Source organism: Etheostoma cragini, chromosome 10 (assembly GCF_013103735.1).
Source record: "Etheostoma cragini isolate CJK2018 chromosome 10, CSU_Ecrag_1.0, whole genome shotgun sequence".
Classification (NCBI taxonomy): domain Eukaryota; kingdom Metazoa; phylum Chordata; class Actinopteri; order Perciformes; family Percidae; genus Etheostoma; species Etheostoma cragini.
The window spans coordinates 1,347,914-1,365,347 of record NC_048416.1 but is presented as its reverse complement, the minus strand read 5'-3'; the positions used below and the strand labels follow the sequence as shown (position 1 = coordinate 1,365,347).

Here is a 17,434-nt window from a genome sequence, read left to right as displayed (position 1 = left end):
TACTGTAAGCTCCCACAGCGCACACACATACACACTCTTGTGGTTCCCTGCAATCATGATGCCTTTCATTTTGATTGGCAGGAGTTATTGCAAGGAATCAAAGCCCGCTATTATCTCAGCTGCCCTGTCAGAATGGGATTGACTGGTGTCACCTTCTCTCTGGTACGGCGAAGGAGTGCGTATACATTACCCTGTGAGCTCTGAGCTCGCTGCAGGCACAGACTGCTGTCTGTCTCTACAGATGCTCTCTGTCCCGTTTTATGTCTGCCACACGCAATCCTGCACACAGGCACACCATCTTGTTCCTGTGTCATATGTGCACATACACGGACCAGTCTAGTAAACATTTTGCTGAGTGCATGTAGTCTTGCTTGTCTGTATCGACGGTATAAAAACGGTCTGGTTTGCTTTAAAACAACCCTCTCCCTTCCCTTCCCTTCCCTTCCCTCTCTTTCACCACCATCCCTCTTCCTCGCACCAGTCCACTGCTCTACCTCCTCCCCCCCTCTCATCCTTGCCCAACCTTGCATGCTTTCCTCCATCTCATTCTCCAAGGGCCTTGCATTTAGAGAAGTAAGCCTGCTAGCGGGGGTTATTCTCGCTAATTCTAGCCCACAGTGGGGTGCCCATTAGGGGGTTTGATTTTTGGTTTTGATGTCAAAACCTGGAGGTTGTTTCCTAGAGCGGAGCTTGCTTCAAACAAGACACACGGGTTTTCTGTAGGACAAGTCAGCATGTGCCACCTGAGCACAACACTAGCCCTGATTTCCAATGGAAGAATTACCTCTTTGGGAAGTTACGGGCGCCGTAGGCTCGCTATGGGTTACTGACCATAGAAAACAGACAGAAGGGCGGCCCTGAAAAGTTCTGACGATGTAATAATTAGCATCTACTGGACTTCATTTTAAATACAAGAATCTTCCAAATTTTCACAAAATGTTGTATCATTTCTCTAATCATTTTTTAGGTATGTGTAAAGCAAGGGAGCACACGGTGCACAAAGAAATCCCCAAGTGAAGCTAACTAAGTGCTTGACTGATTGCTTCAACATACTGTCAGTGACTACCAACTGATCTAAATCGTCTCCACATAAGACTATAGGATGTTAAATTCATAGACTTCCACGATTTATGCATTTCAACCTAATTACGATTCAGTCCTGCATGTGTAGCGTAGTACTTATTTATTTATAAATTACTGTCTCTAACTGCTGCAAAATGAGTATTGATAATGTAAGCTAATAATAAATAAAACTAATAATAAAATAATAATAGCTGTTATATGGAGGGCTGCATCTCATGTGAGAAAGTGTGCACTGCAGATGGATTAAGAGGGAGTAGTTGTAGGCAGAGACAATGTATGTATATGCTATGGTGTGATTTTATTTCTAAGTTAATTCTAATCTATAATTCATCAGTGTGTAATGGACTACTCGCTGCTCGGCTTAAAATTAATACAAAGTGACAACACTGAGTGAAACACATGCATTGCATTACAACCCCTTCCAACCCTTTTCTTTATGTCTTTCATCACGCTCCTTAAACACACATACACACACACTTACATACAATCACACGGGAGGGGAGTGATAATCCATGGCTACACATTTGCAATTGTATTTAATTGGACTCTTCACCCACTTGACCCCCTCCTATCCATCCATTTGCTCAAACAGTGCCTTCATAGACCAGTGGGCTGTTTTTTTGTGCAAATCTGCTTAGAGAAGTGATAGAGGCTCACATACACAGTTGCTTTTTAAAAGGATTTACGCTCCAAGTCATCTCCGGATGGGGCCGGGTCCATCAACAATAACACAAAAACAGCCCAGCAAAGATGGTCATGTGTAAAGGCACGGACCATGAGGACAATGTCAAAACCGATTTACACTTTCCAATCTCAAATAAATGTGCTGAAATCATGACGAACAGGAACAGAGAGCATGCAAAATGGAAAATGGAAAGAGGCAGAGAGAGTGGACTGGGGCCAGGCATAGAATTGAGTTTCACATTGGTAAATAAACAAGGACGACGGGGAGAGCCGAGTACCATCCAGCAATATTAACTCCTCCGATTATTGATACAGTATAGTTCCAGGATTACAAATACATTTCCGCCATGCAGAGATGGTCATATTTTCATAACCGCCTGGAGACCCCCAGAGAGTAAAGAGAGCTTCTATCTTTGTTAGCTCCGGCCTTTACACATTTCCAGGAAGCTTGTTTGCACAGCGGCAAGCTCACTAAACCGGTCTCACTAGCCGCGTGAATGACGATGAGAAGCCTCCCCAAATACATTCATGCTATAACTGTCGTTGCTGCAGATGCTCCAAAGTGAAGTCATGACAACCCTGGTGTTGTTTTGCAGGTTTGCATTTTGTCAACTGTTAGGATGGCTCAATCATCAGAAGGAATCAAGGCGCAGTCTGGAGCTGCAAATGCAGATCCAGGCTACAGGTCCTGCGGGAGTATACAGAGAGCTGTAAGAGAGAGAGGCCTCTCCTTGAGTAAAGATGTGTGTGTGCGTGTGTGTGTATAAATACAAATATATACTGTATTTACAGTCTATATAAATGTGGGTGTGTATGTAAAAGAAATTACATATATGTATGTATATATATTCATATGTGTGTGTGTGTGTGTGTGTATTTTGGTACTCCTGTAGCTCTTCCGGCATATGACAGGGACACCTCAAACAAGAGGACCCACAGGACCCTGTTTTAACTATACCACCTGAAACGCAACAAAACAATACACCGCCCACTGGGAGCCCTCAGCGGACACCGACAGGAAGGGGGGATGAATGGAGAATGAGGATAAAGAGAGTGACTGATGGATAGATATGGGAGATGGAGAGATTTCACAGTGAAAATGGGGGGAATTGAAGGATGGAGAGATTGCCAAGTGAGACATGGCGTGATAGAGGGTTTTAATTAGTGGATAAGGGCTAGCTATCTGTGGGCAGCGGCAGCACTCTCATCACGTAGTTGTGCTTTCATAGCTGATCAAGCCTGAAATCTCTTGCTGCTAATGCCGAGTTTACCGGCAGAATGCATACTGTATGTACACACACACACACACACACACACACACACACACACACACACACACACACACAGACACACACAAGCCTGGCCCTCTCAATATACATACAGTTTCCCTGATAACATTTAGAGATGAAACACACAATCAGCCACAGATTGACACACACTCAATGCCCCTGTGCCCACAAACACTTATAGCATTTACTCTAACCAAACAACTCACTTAAACACCCACACGCTATTGAGAGTCAGCATAGTCAATACTGGCCTTTTCAGTAAAAGAAAAACCTTGTTCGCTGTTTCTCGGCACCATTGCAGTGTCTTTACCATTTATCCTCCAGTGCACTGCCTACCTCCATTATTCCTAACGGCAAAGCACCCAAGGTTAATGCCTGAATATAGAAAGAGAGCCATATAGGTGCGACAATAGCCCAGCAAGTCCCACTAGGTGCCCACTGGTGTGGGAATGAAAGCACGACCAAGAAGCAGAAGAAAAAGTTAGTATGTGTCCAGCTCTGGAGCTGTCAGGACCATCCTGGACCATTTGACTATTTATAGAGGACATGAGTCAAATCCCACATCACCATCGCATGCCTGAGTGATGTGGAGAAATCCATAAGGTCCTACACTATTCATGCCCTCTAAATGTGGGCCACAGCGAAGAAAAAAGCTGTGTTATAACTTTTTATGTGTTGACAACAGTTAGAAAAATGTTCTTTCTTTCGGATCTTAAGGTATAGCATTTTTTTTCCCAACTGCTTGTTACCAGGCTACCATTTATTTTTTTTTGATAACCACTTCTGCTCCTTCTCTCTGATCTAAAGCCCTCTGCTGATTCCCCACAAGGCCGAGGAGCAAACAAAAAAACACAAAAAGAATGAGAATATGCAACGGCACACATGCCCCGTGTGCGCAGTCACAAGCATAACACCCTATTCATTTGCAGGGGCACACAGGCAATTGACCACAAATACACAGACACAGACACCAACACACAAAGCAAGAGACACCGCCCCAAACCACTTGATCAATATTCCTGACAAGACAAAGCCTTATTCAACACATTTGATATTCCTCCTCTATCGCAAGATAAATACATGTCACTGTCCTCCTAGCAGGACTAAAAGGCTGTTCACGCTAACTCGCTTTGCAAATAAAGCTTTACATCAAGACTGACAACCTCCTAAGCTCTCTGCATCAGCCACTGCTTGGTAAAAAGCCTCTTTCAATAATGCATTTGACCGCTGAAACCTCCCAACACCCACAGCAAAGCAAAGTGGCAGATTTGCAGATGCAGAATTAATTGATAAATCAATGGCATTGATTCCAGAAATTGGATTTGGTGATTAGCGATTTAGACAGTATTTCCTGTGCATCTCCTTTATTAAGTTGTTGAACACAGAGAAATGAGTGGGTAAAGAGCCTTAGCCCTGCAGAGGAGTAGCTCACATGATCTACTAGTAGCTGTTGAGCAGCATCGCAGATTGATTTCTGAATGCTAAGTGGGCTAATCTTCCATCTACACTGTTACAATGTGACGCTTGTCATCTGGAAAAGCCCAGGGAGTGCGTTTAAGGAGGCGGATTTTTGTGATGTTCTTTCTCCAAAAGCCCTGAGTGCTCGCTGCGGCAGCTCCTCAGATCTGTTCTCAAGCCTCACCTCCTCTCAGATTCTGCTAGCCTCTCCAAGGCTGAGGACATGGATGGCATTCAGCAGCCTTGCACAGGAAAATGCTTCTTATGAAAAGAGACGCTCCACCTAGACCCTGAAGTGGTGCTAGCTGATGAGACAGAGCTGCTGAATTCATCCTCCCACATGCCTGCTCAATGTATAGAAACAGACAAATGCACCACAAGGTTGTACCATGCATGTGGTTCACCACATACTCAAACATTCACCATGGATGTTAGAAATGGAAGCGATGTTTCCAGCCGTGGATGTTTTGCCTGTTGCATGTCTGAGATGCATATCTGAGAAAATAGGGCGCACAGTTTTCTAGACAATGAATAAATAAAGCTTGAAATTACATCATGTCAAATGTATTCGCTGTTAGGAAATGGCAGCAAGTCGCTTTAAGCACTTTTCTCTTCAATATCATATGCCATGCTCTGTTTTTCATTCATCCTGCTTCTTATTTTCCATTGCAGACCTTTTCTTTCTTCTTCTTCTTCTTCTTCTTCTTATTATTATTAGTTTTTATTGGATAGGTAAAACTGCACTGAGCAACATTTTTTCCTTTTGTTGCTTGTCAGAGAAATCATTGTGTCATCTGAGCACATTAAAGAGAACACAATATGATTTTTTAAACCAATTTCTCTTCCAGGCACATCGGGTCGGGATGACATGCAGCACATGCTGTAAAATTTGGGATTTCAGGATTGTTACATCTGGAAATGTTGGAGAAAAAAAAAAGCCTCCCTGTTTCTGCCATGCTTTTCTTGGAGTAGATATTTGGTATTTCTTTGCTCCAATCACTTTTCTTCGTGCAGTCTCGCTTGGCGTTTTGGCTGGCAATCAGCAGAGAACATGTGTCTCTACAGTTTGAAGTCAATCTCGGCGATGATACACACACTTGAAACCGATCCCAGAGTTCACGGTGGATCAGGACTCATTCCGAAATTAAACCTTAACAACAAAACAACTCCTCTGCAACACGCCAAAGAACATATTGAACTCGATTGTGCTCTACCGTGCTGTATTGTATTGTATAAAACATGGCTTCCAGCAGAGACGCATCAAGCTATTCATCTTTTCTATGAGTTAATAATTCATGATCATCTAGAAAGTAGAGCTATGAATATTACTGATGATACACATGAGGCTATTTACCAGTCAGCAGGAAACAGATGAACTCGTTTAGAGGAGAGATGTACAGTATACCATCACTGTGTTTTATGTTGCTAATAAATCACTTAATAGGCATCCAACAAAGCTGCAGATGCAACTTAGTCATATTAAGGTATTTTGTATAATGGTCTGGAGGTGCAGGTGTAAAATGTGCTTATGTTTCATTGGGGGCCAATCAGCTGTGTGGTCAACTTCTGGATCAATGACTTTGTTAGCTACTCAGTCTAATTACCACTTGTCCTGATGTTACTGCAATCATGTGCAATAGGTTTTTCTGAACATTTGACACATTTTGATGAAATCCTCCCCTATTAATGTTCCCATATTGATTCAGCTGAAGGTGAAACGCTGCTGTACACGTCGTCAGTACAAAAGCTGGCGAGCAGCGACTCCACTCTGTCTCTCGTGTCGACAAAAGCAGGATAAAATCAACACAAATATAATGGATTTCAACTTAATTATTTTGACACCGACACCAAGACGTGCACTTTAAAGTGAAGGACAATTTATGTGGTAATAAATTGGAGAAGAAACAAAAATTGATTTTTCTTCTTCTAAAGTTGTCCACTGACTTGATTAATAAAAATTCCACGGTGAGAAATGTGTCCCTGTAGGTGTGCATCGGCTTTCTGTGAATGTGAGTGCCAGGGGTGTGTGTGTGTATGTGTGTGTGTGTGTGTGTGTGTGTGTGTGTGTGTCTGCCTAGATATTACTGCACAAGGCGTGGACAAAATTCAATGAACACCGATACAGTAACACAATCCAACAGATTTAAGTGTATCATGTTTACAGAGCAGATGGACAAAATGAAAGATTCACTTTGCAATATATGACATTAGAGCTGCAGCATTTAATCAAAAGTTAATTCATTGATGAAAAAATGGAAATTATTTGTCAAGCAAAAATTGAATACATTCCAGCTTCTCAAATGTAAATATTATCTGGAATTCTTAGTCTTCTAAGAACATAAAATATCTTTTGGTTTTGGACTGTTGGTCGAACGAAACAAGACATTTGACCACGGGGACTTATGATGGCCATTTTAGACCAACCAATGAATCAATATATTTAGATTACAGACAATAATGAAAAGAATTGGTGGTTGCAGCCCTTTATATGATCCGATCCAATAACGTAAATTAAATCCTCAAAAAGGACCTATAAGCTTGCCCGTCCCAGCTTGACACACACACACACACACACACACACACCTCTCTTGACAAATTAATTTCATATTTTAAAGAGAAGAGTGGGCTTGACCAGTTAGCCTCTCAAGGCTCTAAAGATGTGATTCCCCCCCCCCCCCCCCCCCCCCCTCCTTATCTGAGTGTGTAGAGTTCCTGACTCTTGCCCGTAGCCCAATGGGAGAAGACAAGAGAGAATAGAAGGCTGGAGATGCCAGTTGAGACAGAGCCAAATACTTTAAAGAAGAACGCCTCAGGCTTAAACTGTGTTTTTGTGTGAGTGTGTGTGTCTATGTGTGTGTGTGTGTGTGTGTGTGTGTGTGTGTGTGTGTGTGTGTGTGTGTGTGTGTTGATGACTGAAGGTGATTTGGGTTTTGATACTATTTCTGTTCTTTCCTCTGTTGCTGTTGGTTCCACTTTTGGTTTCAGTACTAGAATAAACAATATTTGGATACTTTATCGTATGGAGGAAAAACAAAGGAGACAAAAAGCTTGCTGATGGAGAAATATTAATTATCATGGTGAAAAAGGTGCCATAAAAATAGGAGGCGGCAAACAGGAGACGTCTTGGTCTCACAGATTCCTATCTTAAAACATGTTACGTTGTTAAGAAATTCTATTTATTACGAAACACTTCATGTGAACAAAATAAAAGGCAGCTTTGTCTGTAAAAGAGCTATTAATTTTAATAATTACTTTATAGGAATGATGCTTTTCATATTCATTGCACATTATCTGTAAACATGTACAAGTCTGTGCTAAGTGCATTCATTGTAAATGCAACTGGGACCTCTGGGCCTATACTACCATCTGAGCTTTATTTTTTATTATCAATTTCTTTGTCAGGGACAATGTAGCGCTCATTATTACATAGATGATTATTACAGTCAAGGCCATAACAATATGTGTAGATGTGTTTCCAACCAATAGGCTAATTTGCAACCCCAGTCTCTGGTCAGGCCTTTCTGAAAAGATAATCCAAATATAATTTTTAAAATAATTACATAGTGTGAGTTACACAGTCACGCAGAAAATGCATTGTATACTATTATATTGCGTCAATATTTCACCAAGTTGAGAGCACATTACACAAACCAACGCATCAAGCACAAAAGCCAAGCACGCAGCTGCTCGCATCTGCTCACATATACTCACCCTGATAGGAGGGGGGGGAGGGGGGGGTTCATCTCCCATACCCAGACTCCGGGATGAACCCTGGCAGCCATGCACAAACAGCCAGGCATCTCTGCTAAATTAATTTTTCTTTTCCACCTTTAATGGACAGGACAGCTTGGTGAAAAAGGGGAGAGGGGAGGGGGGGGGGAGACATGCAGGCAGTCTTCACAGGTCAGACTCGAACCCTGGACCTCCGCATCAAGGCATACATCTCTATGCATACGCGCGCCTGCGCTACCAACTGAGCTAATTATAGGGTCATTTGGTGATATATTGCTTTTTTTGTTCCCCTTCCTTTGTGTTTTTATGCAGCCGAATGAATAGAGCAAACCCTAATTAGCACTGCAGGATTTGTTAAACAATTGCTCTTGAGGATTGAGCAGTATTGCAGCAGGAAAGTAAATATTTGAAGTTGTTCTATGGTTCCATCTCTAAGTGTCTGTGTGTGGGAGAGTCTAGTGGTCCAGCAGTCTGATTAGCCGACTGGCAAGCGTTCTTTTACTTTGAAATTACCAGCAGGGTGGTGAACACTGTGACACATTTTATGCTTTTCCAGCAATTACATTCTTACCATATGATGGACATGCAGAGAGAGGGGGGGGGAATACAAACTCCCACTGGGACTCACTGCAAGCTTAAACTCTAACTGTAGCACTACAGTAAGTGTTGTACTCAATATAATAAACAAGCTCTGACGCTTTTACACTGTCCTCTCGTTAATTCATGACCCCAATTTTATGAAAGAAATTTTGTGGGGCAAAAGGGAAGTGTGCGAGCGATTCCATGGGAGAAAGGAGCAATACAGTGCTAGGGGCTACAGCATTCCTGGAATGAAAATTCATAAATAATGCAGGGCTGGATAACAAAAAGAACTCCCCCGCTGTCTCGCACAGCACTGTGCTAACCAAAGGCCATGCAATATCACTCAAATCTCAGAAAGAAAAACTCAAATCATTGGACACAAGCGAAGATTTAATTTTGCTAGTGGTTTTTTGACTCAGGACATTTGGATGTGCTGACAGTAAAATGCCAGTATCCTAACAATCGCTACCGGCCTGCATTGTCAGGAAGTTGCACTGAAAATATAACAGGGCTCAATGCCAATGAGCTGAGCAGCTTTGGATTTCCAAAAAACGCCATATGCACCACATGCTTAACAACAACAAGCCTGAAAATTTGAAAGTGAGTGTGCTGAACAGCTGAAAGAGATTATCACTGTAGCGGCGACCGCTGACCACTAACTATTGCTGAGGGGAAACCAGAGTGTGTTGACACAAGTTGAAATGTAAAAGACCTGAGTGTCTGACCGAGTGATTAGGCATATGATTAGTTGGATGTCTGACAGAAATGCCAATGCCTTATCAGTGGCATGTGGAGTGACATTTCAATTCAAAGACCTGTTCTCTAATTGTGAAAGGCGTTGCCATAATGGATGTGCCATTTAAAATCTGCTCTTAAACACTGTTCATCACCACCTCCAAAGCAGCGGGCCTGCGGGGCCTAAAACCCACATGTGGACAACACACACACGCACACAGACACACACACACACACAACAATAGCATAAGCAGCCCCCAGCTATGACACACAACTCATCAACACTATACAGTGGGAGAAACAAATATAGAATTACAATCATCAAACCTCCCCAGGCCCATACATCTACATCCTCATCTTCAGTGTGCATATGACTGAAAGTGTGTGTGTGTGTCTGTTATTGTATTACCTCCATGAAAAAGATGCTCTGTATTAATCCCAAAGAGCAGGCCAAGGAAAAATTAAGCGCGGTGGCCGCATCGTTGTTGAACAGCGTCAGGTGGAGCAGTGACACGCAATGCAACACTGACAGAACCCACTGCATCCAGGTCTAAAGGCTTGGAACTAAAGCAGTTTTTCTTGGGTCTTATGTGGCAGAACCCAGGTACACCTGATGGGTAAAATGATCCAAACATCAATACTTATAGATGTGGAAGACATGTGGATCTGGAGGAGTAGTGCATTAGATCCATGTATTAGACATATTGACAAATTGTAGTTTCTGATTTCAATGCATTTGCATTTTCAAATGCAAGATGTAAAGCTCCTTCTCCATTGCATATGGTCGAGTAAAGCGAGATTAACAAAGCCTTGCAAAGAAAAACGCTTTCTGAGAGTTTGTAGTTAATTGAAGAACATATTTAGACAATTACTCAGGAATTTTTCGCATTTATTTATTTGCTTATATAATTATTTATTTATTGGAAATGTGCCTAGAGTGGTTTACTCTGAGCAATTATTTATAATCAACCGTGAAGGAGAGGAGTGAGGAGGTCTAATTTAAATCTATCGGAGCATATCCATCCTGGTGCAATTCTCCCTGCCTTCACAATAATTATGATTTATCAAAATGCATTTTGCTGCCTGTTAACTATTCAGCCTCTCACATATTAAACACAGAATTCAATACATAATATGCAGTTCAATTATTTAGCTATGGAATAGTTTCATGAGCTGCAGCATCATCCAGAAAGGTAGGAGTTCATGTATGAGGGGTGAGAATGGACATGCATGTGCAGAATCAACCCTGTTGATATGTGTCCTAGCGTGCCTGTTGGACCTGTAGTGGAGGTGATGGCTATCCCGTGTGGGAAGACAGAAGGCACGGGTCAGAGAGATCTATGCCCCCCCTGGATCTCCGGTGGCCCTGTTGGCATCAGTAGACTACCTCAGTGCTGATGGAGATGGAGTGGACGAGCCAGAACTGAAGCAAAACAACTCAAGGCTGCAACCGATGCTGACGAATCCGATACTCGCTCCGTACCTGAACTGTCATCCTTAAGGATGGCTGTCAAACAGACAGCTTGGATGCACTAAGTCTGCATCCCTACACTTCGAAGGAGACGCACTGGTGTCCATAAAAACCGCACCACACACACACACACACACACACACACATGCTCGCGCTCGCATGCACACACACACACAGTCTCTCTCTTTACACACACACATGGGCCATAGCACCGCACATCTGAACAGCTGATAATAACCATTTCCTGTGAACTCACGTTGTCTCAGCACCCAAGCCTCGCTTAGCCAAGCAACATTGTAGCCCCGATACCCCCCCTTTCCCCAATGAGCCCACTAAAAGGCCAGAACTGAACGTGCATGGCGCTTACCTTTCCGACGTAAAGCCATTCCTTTAGTCCGATTCCACGATAGAACAACCCTGCAAATGCTGGAGACTGCGCAATCCCTCCACCCCCCTGATAGAAATGGGACTTGAGACGCTGTGCTCCTGCTAAAAAAAAAAAAGAAAAAAAAAAAAAAGGGGATGAGAAAGCTCTCTCTCGTGTGTTTCGAGGCGGCGGTGCTGATGCTGATGATGCTCGCTCTCAAATGCCGATGGAGGACGACGAACCGACGCGTGCGGACGGGAAGGGTTCTCCTCGCGGGGGCTGTGCACGAGCCAGCTCCGCTGTGCTGTGTGACAGGGAGCCCGGCGCGGTGCGTTTAGCCGCAGTTGAACCCAAGGAAGCTGAGGGGTGATGCTGTTGCTGGTAAGGCTCGGTGCCGCTATAACAGCGTTCCCTGGATCATACCACCGCACCGAGGAGAAGGGGGTGTGGCACAGACCGGCCACAGACACAAACACGAACAGGCTCTCTCTCGTCGGGAGGTCGTCTGGATCCCAGTTCCACTCATTCAGGTGATGCCATAAGGCTGCACTGTTGTCCTGTGTTGGAATGCTGACTCATTAATATATCATCACTCAAGCAAGTTTGGTAGGCTGGATTCTGCCAAGGCTTCCTGCTTTGGTAACCCTTCAGCTGCATATTTCCCAAAAACTGTGTTTCCATGAGCAACAGCCCTGAGCATTGAAATCATGAATATCTTCCATATTGTAGAAGAGCTGCTGATTGATGGGAACAAGCAAATAGAGACTCAGGTGAAGAAAAGTAATAATTTATGATGCTGCACATATAAACAGAAGATGGGATTTGACTCTAATGCATTGCTGTAGGGGGACTGGTTAGTGACAACACCTGCTGATCATCTCATAATATCTGTTTTCTTTTGCTAAATGATCCAGCTAATGATTCTGCCCTGTGCTCTGTATGTGTGCTGTATCGGTGCGGGTGATATTCCAGCCAGTCAGTAGCTGGTACAAACAACTTGTGAATGACAGGGGTTCTAATGATGCAGTTTATTATTTCCCCAAAGCACAGTACGCGCGGGGCTGCAAACAACCATTTTGACAGCTGCTTCAGTCTATCTGCCTTTCTGCCTGTCTCGCTATACCCCCAACTCAACACAGCACTATGCATCTTTTATCAACAATACGTTTTGGCACTTTCCATCAGTTTTGGCCACGGCTGTCTATAAACGGAGGTCGCAAGGGCGGATAGAAATGACCCAAGGGAGCAGGTTTGAGTCGGTTTGATAAAACTGTGTTTCCCTGACGTAGAGAGTGCCAGTGGGTTTGTCATCCGGATGTGGGGTGTCAGTATGTGGCTGCCAGGCCACAGCAAGAGAGTTTCTTGGAACAACGGCTGCAGAAGATGGTAATGGGTGTTGATCAGGAGTCTTCCAGAGTTTCTGAGCGTGGCCTCGCGTTGGAGAGCTGCGTGTTTCTGAGTCTCCATGTTTGCCTGCAGAGTCCTAATGGCAGGCACATTACACCTGCGGCGGCAGGGTAAACGCTCTTTTAAAAGAGCAGTTCCTCTTCTGGCCGACACATCTCACTGACATATCTCCTTGACAACCGGATCAAATGCAGAGATGTGAAATGTCACCGTTTTTACTGCAAGATTCTCTTTTATTATTATGGTCTATGGATGAGAGATAATAGATGTAGAGAAGACAAGAGGATTGGCCTTGCTATAAGATAGACTCAACCCTCACTTAGATTGTTCTAGAAAACATGGCAAATAAACGAAGATATCATTTGGTATCACGAGAGTGCGTGTCGGAGAGGATTGGTATGTCTCCGATATAATACATGGAGCTTTCATGGTAGACCCAGTTGACATTTTATCAGATAATAAGCATCATTAGAGCTTCAGATGCTCTATAGTGCTGCTTAGAGTGCATTTCAGACATAATGTCAGTAGCATTATGTCATCAAATTATAATGCAAAATGGATTAAAATGATATAACCTAATTAAATAGTATCTCATCTGGCAAAGAAAAAAAATATCAGTGAAAACAAATAAGAGAGCCCCATCTCTATAAGACCATGTTTGCTGATCCAATTATTCCTGCACTATTTGGACGACATGGAAGCACAGCTGAGCGTATGGGGAGGGAAGGGGAGCACAGAGGTGGATTTAGAGCTGTTAGTCCATAAAAGCGACGTGAGTCGGGAAGAAAAGCTGCTGTTGGTGTTGTAAATGCTAAAATGGAGTCTACCGAGAGTAGGCCGTCTTCTTCCCCGATCATAAGCAACTCACTCACGCCTCTGCCATGTAACACATCTGGTAAAAGCGGAAAGGCCGGGATCTATATTTTACTTCACTGTCCATAGTGTCTTGAGACAAGACATAGATCCGTGATGCATTCGTGCGTTAAAGCTGGGGTTAAAGGCAAAAGAAAAGCCCTTTGCCTGCAGCGGTCCAAAGCCTCTCCCTACTACAGTACCCTGTAGCATTCATTTCTATCATACCTATAGTGATTGTAATCCCTATGTTGTTATATAGTGGCAATTTCAGGAGAAGTACCGTTCTTTTCTTTGTAAACTTTGAGATGACATGCTTGTTAGCTACATGAACAGGAACTTGAATTAGCCAATTAGCCACAGCCGTGAGCCTTTGGCTACAGTTAGCAGAAGGCTAACCTATTAGCAACATACTCTCTCCATCTCTGGAACGCTTCTCCGATGTTGACATGTGTTTTATTACACTTATTGTTAGACTCTTCAGGCTTATTGACAAGTCTGTCTTCCTGTCTTTTGGGTTGCTTTGCAATGTAGGCAGTTGCAACTTTATCTGCAGGATTTTTCCGCCATAGAATCATTATTTGGTTCTCACCAAGATACAAAAAAAATTTGATTTAGAAGATTATTTATCTTGTTTTAAAAATGAATTTCTTATTTTAAGTGTTCAACTTTACACTATAATCTACTTTCGCTTGTCAAGTGAAATGATGTTGCTCATTGACAGATTACTTCCCTTGTTCTGAGCACCTTTTCCCTCAGATTTAGTGTTTTTATCCTGTTCTCACACCCCCCTTTTTTGCAGTGAAGGGACCGGTGTGTGCCATCTGCTTTTAGATAACAGCCAATAGGAACGCCCGCTCTCTCTGAACTGACCTGTGATTGGCCATCATACAAACACAGAGCCAAGAAGAGGTGCATAAATGTAGTTATCTCTCAAGACCACTGGAATTAAAATATACTGATAGTGGAATTTTTACCTCCAAAAAGCTGCATAACCCAGCTTTAACTCATACATTCATGCCACTACTAACCTGAGCAGTAATGTTGTTTTTTTAGGTATTGCTGCACTTCCTCACATCACAGCTGGAGGCAGTTTCAATGAGCAATTATTTAGTCTCGTACATGCAAACTGCTAAACCAACACAGTTTTTCTCCTCAGAGCTCTGTGTTCCTTGTAGGCTGTGATCGATTGGCTGGTGATCAATCCTTTCACTATAGAACACAAGGTGAATGTTGCATGCTGGAACTACAAACTAACAAGTATCCCTTTAATTTCTTCTTCGCTGAGTTTCTTGCTCTTATCCTCTGTATCTCCTCCTGTATCCCTTGCCTCCTCACACCCATGTGTTATTTGAAAAGACTGACTTTTCCCATTTCTCCTCTGTTTTTTACTTTGCTCTTCATTTCTTTCTCCCTCTCTTTCTCAATCCCGCAGCCTAACTCCATCCCTCTCCAGGGTGACGTTGCTGAAGGGGTTTCTCTCATTCTGTAATGAGGGCTCTTGGATCAATGCTGTCAACAATGCTCACCAGCTGCACCAGAGATACAGTATTATTCTGCCCTTGCGGTAGATGCCCGATCTCCAGGGGTGTTAAGCGTTAACTAGGGTATTCTTTCTCCAGAAGGGTGTTAGGGACGTGTTCAATCACTCTTTCCCTCTGTTCTCCACCAGCGCTCTGGCTCCGCCCAGTCAGCCATACAGTTTGAGTGTCTCACAGGAGACAGAGACAACCATTTATTGAAATCTTTTTTTAAATGACAGAGCTATGACCTTTCCGATGCATGCGCTCCACAACCATAAATTCTCCCAGATTTCATTTTACATTTCCTCCAAGCATTCACAACCAAATTACACCTGCACAGCCTTCAACCTACGGGAAAGGATCCAGGAGTTCCATCTTCAATTATTACTTTTTTTTGTACTTTCAGATGGCCCTTTAGCACTTTTGAAGGCAGATAAGTGTTTTGGAAGTCTAAATAGGGTGGTATAATCTGTCCCCAAAAACACACACATTTTGACAGCAGTTTCAAAGGCTGTCATCAATTTCCCATCTGAAAAAGGAAAGGGAAGAACAGAGGCGAGCATGGAGAGGTATCTATTGATTAATCACCAACAGTAAGAGCTCTGATGAGCGGGCAATGTGAACCAGTTTCAAAGTGTTGACAGATGAATCATATAACCGCACCTCGGCGACACATTCTCCTTCAAGCCCTTCTCTCACAATTAGTCATAACCCTGAAAGGGCATGACATTAATAAACTCTACATTACATCCACATGTATAAACTGAGGGGGATTTGAAAGAAAGCTATATTTTTAACCAGCAGTGCTGTGACATTCAATAGCTAGTAAAGAGTGGCTGAAGATTGCACTACAGAGGACACCGAACGATACAGGGGAGGACATCACTGCACCAAAGACAGGCAGCGAGCACGTGATACAGGAATTATTGATTTATAAGGCATATCTTTATCCTTACAGTATGCATGAAAGTGACGAGAACATCAAGAGCATCTTGCGATCACCTTGAACAATGGAATCAAGTCTTTGTTCTGGGCTTAAACAAAGCACCGACACACTGGTACACACACCCTTTGGTCCCCAAACCAGGGCTAAGAAAATGCTTTTTACTTTGGACCCCTAAAATCTGAGGATTGTTCCCATAAGGATCAAAGTGTGGGTGTATGTTTCAGGGGCTTTTGTATTTAAGTGTGTAGCGTTGAGTGCTTTCCTCAGCCTGAGCAAAAAGCCCTCAGATACCGAATGCCACCCTAAAGCACGGGCACTTCTCCTCCTCTCCTTTTATCACCGTACACTTCTTGCTCTTGCTCCCCTGCTTACCTGTCACAGGAGCACCTTTCAAACGCACCTCATTGCATTTCAAACGCCGGTGACTCCCACTCCCCATTTCCAAGACTCCCACACAGACGCACATGCACGCAGCTGTCAGCTGCCCAAATATTGCATATCCCAAGGCCTTCTCTCCCCCCCCTTCCTGAACTAACTCCTCCACAACCTCGAGTTGTTGAGAAAATAATATTTTATGCATGCCACAGCAGCCCACACACAGATACAGCTTACGAAAGACATTCCAAACCGACTTTCCTGTCAACGTTTGTGTGAGTGTCGTGCGTGTCTCTCTGTCTCTCTCTCTCTCTCTCCGTTCACGTATTTTGTGTGCAGCTTGTTTTTATATTCTAAAACAAGATTCACTTAAATAATGATCTTGTATTTTAATGCATAGACACATAGTACGCAGTTTGTTTTGCAGTGTCCCAGGGATCAATATGCATTATGTAAATACTGTCTATAAAAACGTAAGGGTACAAAAGGCCACAAGAGTTGAGTTTTGGAATAGGCATCCCGCTCTCGAGAGAATTAATCACAGCAACAAATATGGATGGAGTCTGCCTACATACCTAAGCATTTGTCAGAGCAGGAGAGGAGCCAGTACAATGAATTTGCATCTGTTTGAAGTGGTATTATTAATTCATGCCAATGAGACTTTGCATAAGGGAGACTGGGTAAAATTTGAAAGGGAGAAAAAAAAGTCCCAGTAAGCAAAGGGACTGCTTGATCTTGTTATGTCTCCTTGTTCTCCTTGTGGAAACTGTATTGTTGTCCAAGTATCTCCATGTTTAAGCACCTCGTGTTGACTGGCTCCTTTGAATACAACATGTTGCTATAAGCGTGGCCCTATCTTATTTAATCAGCATGTGGGGAGCTAAATGACGTGCTATTATCACCGGCCACCCATCGACTGCTGCACAGCTT

At 43.2% G+C, this 17,434-nt stretch overlaps 1 protein-coding gene across 1 annotated transcript in view; it reads right to left on the bottom strand.

The window, feature by feature from the left end:
• tenm1 (teneurin transmembrane protein 1) overlaps positions 1–11,864 on the bottom strand; it is a 168,468-nt gene extending 156,604 nt beyond the window's left edge. Inside the window, exon 1 of the mRNA XM_034883010.1 lies at positions 11,402–11,864. The gene's annotated coding sequence lies outside the window, so the exon portion shown is untranslated. The remainder of the gene's footprint in view (positions 1–11,401) is intronic.
• Positions 11,865–17,434: the final 5,570 nt, after the last annotated feature.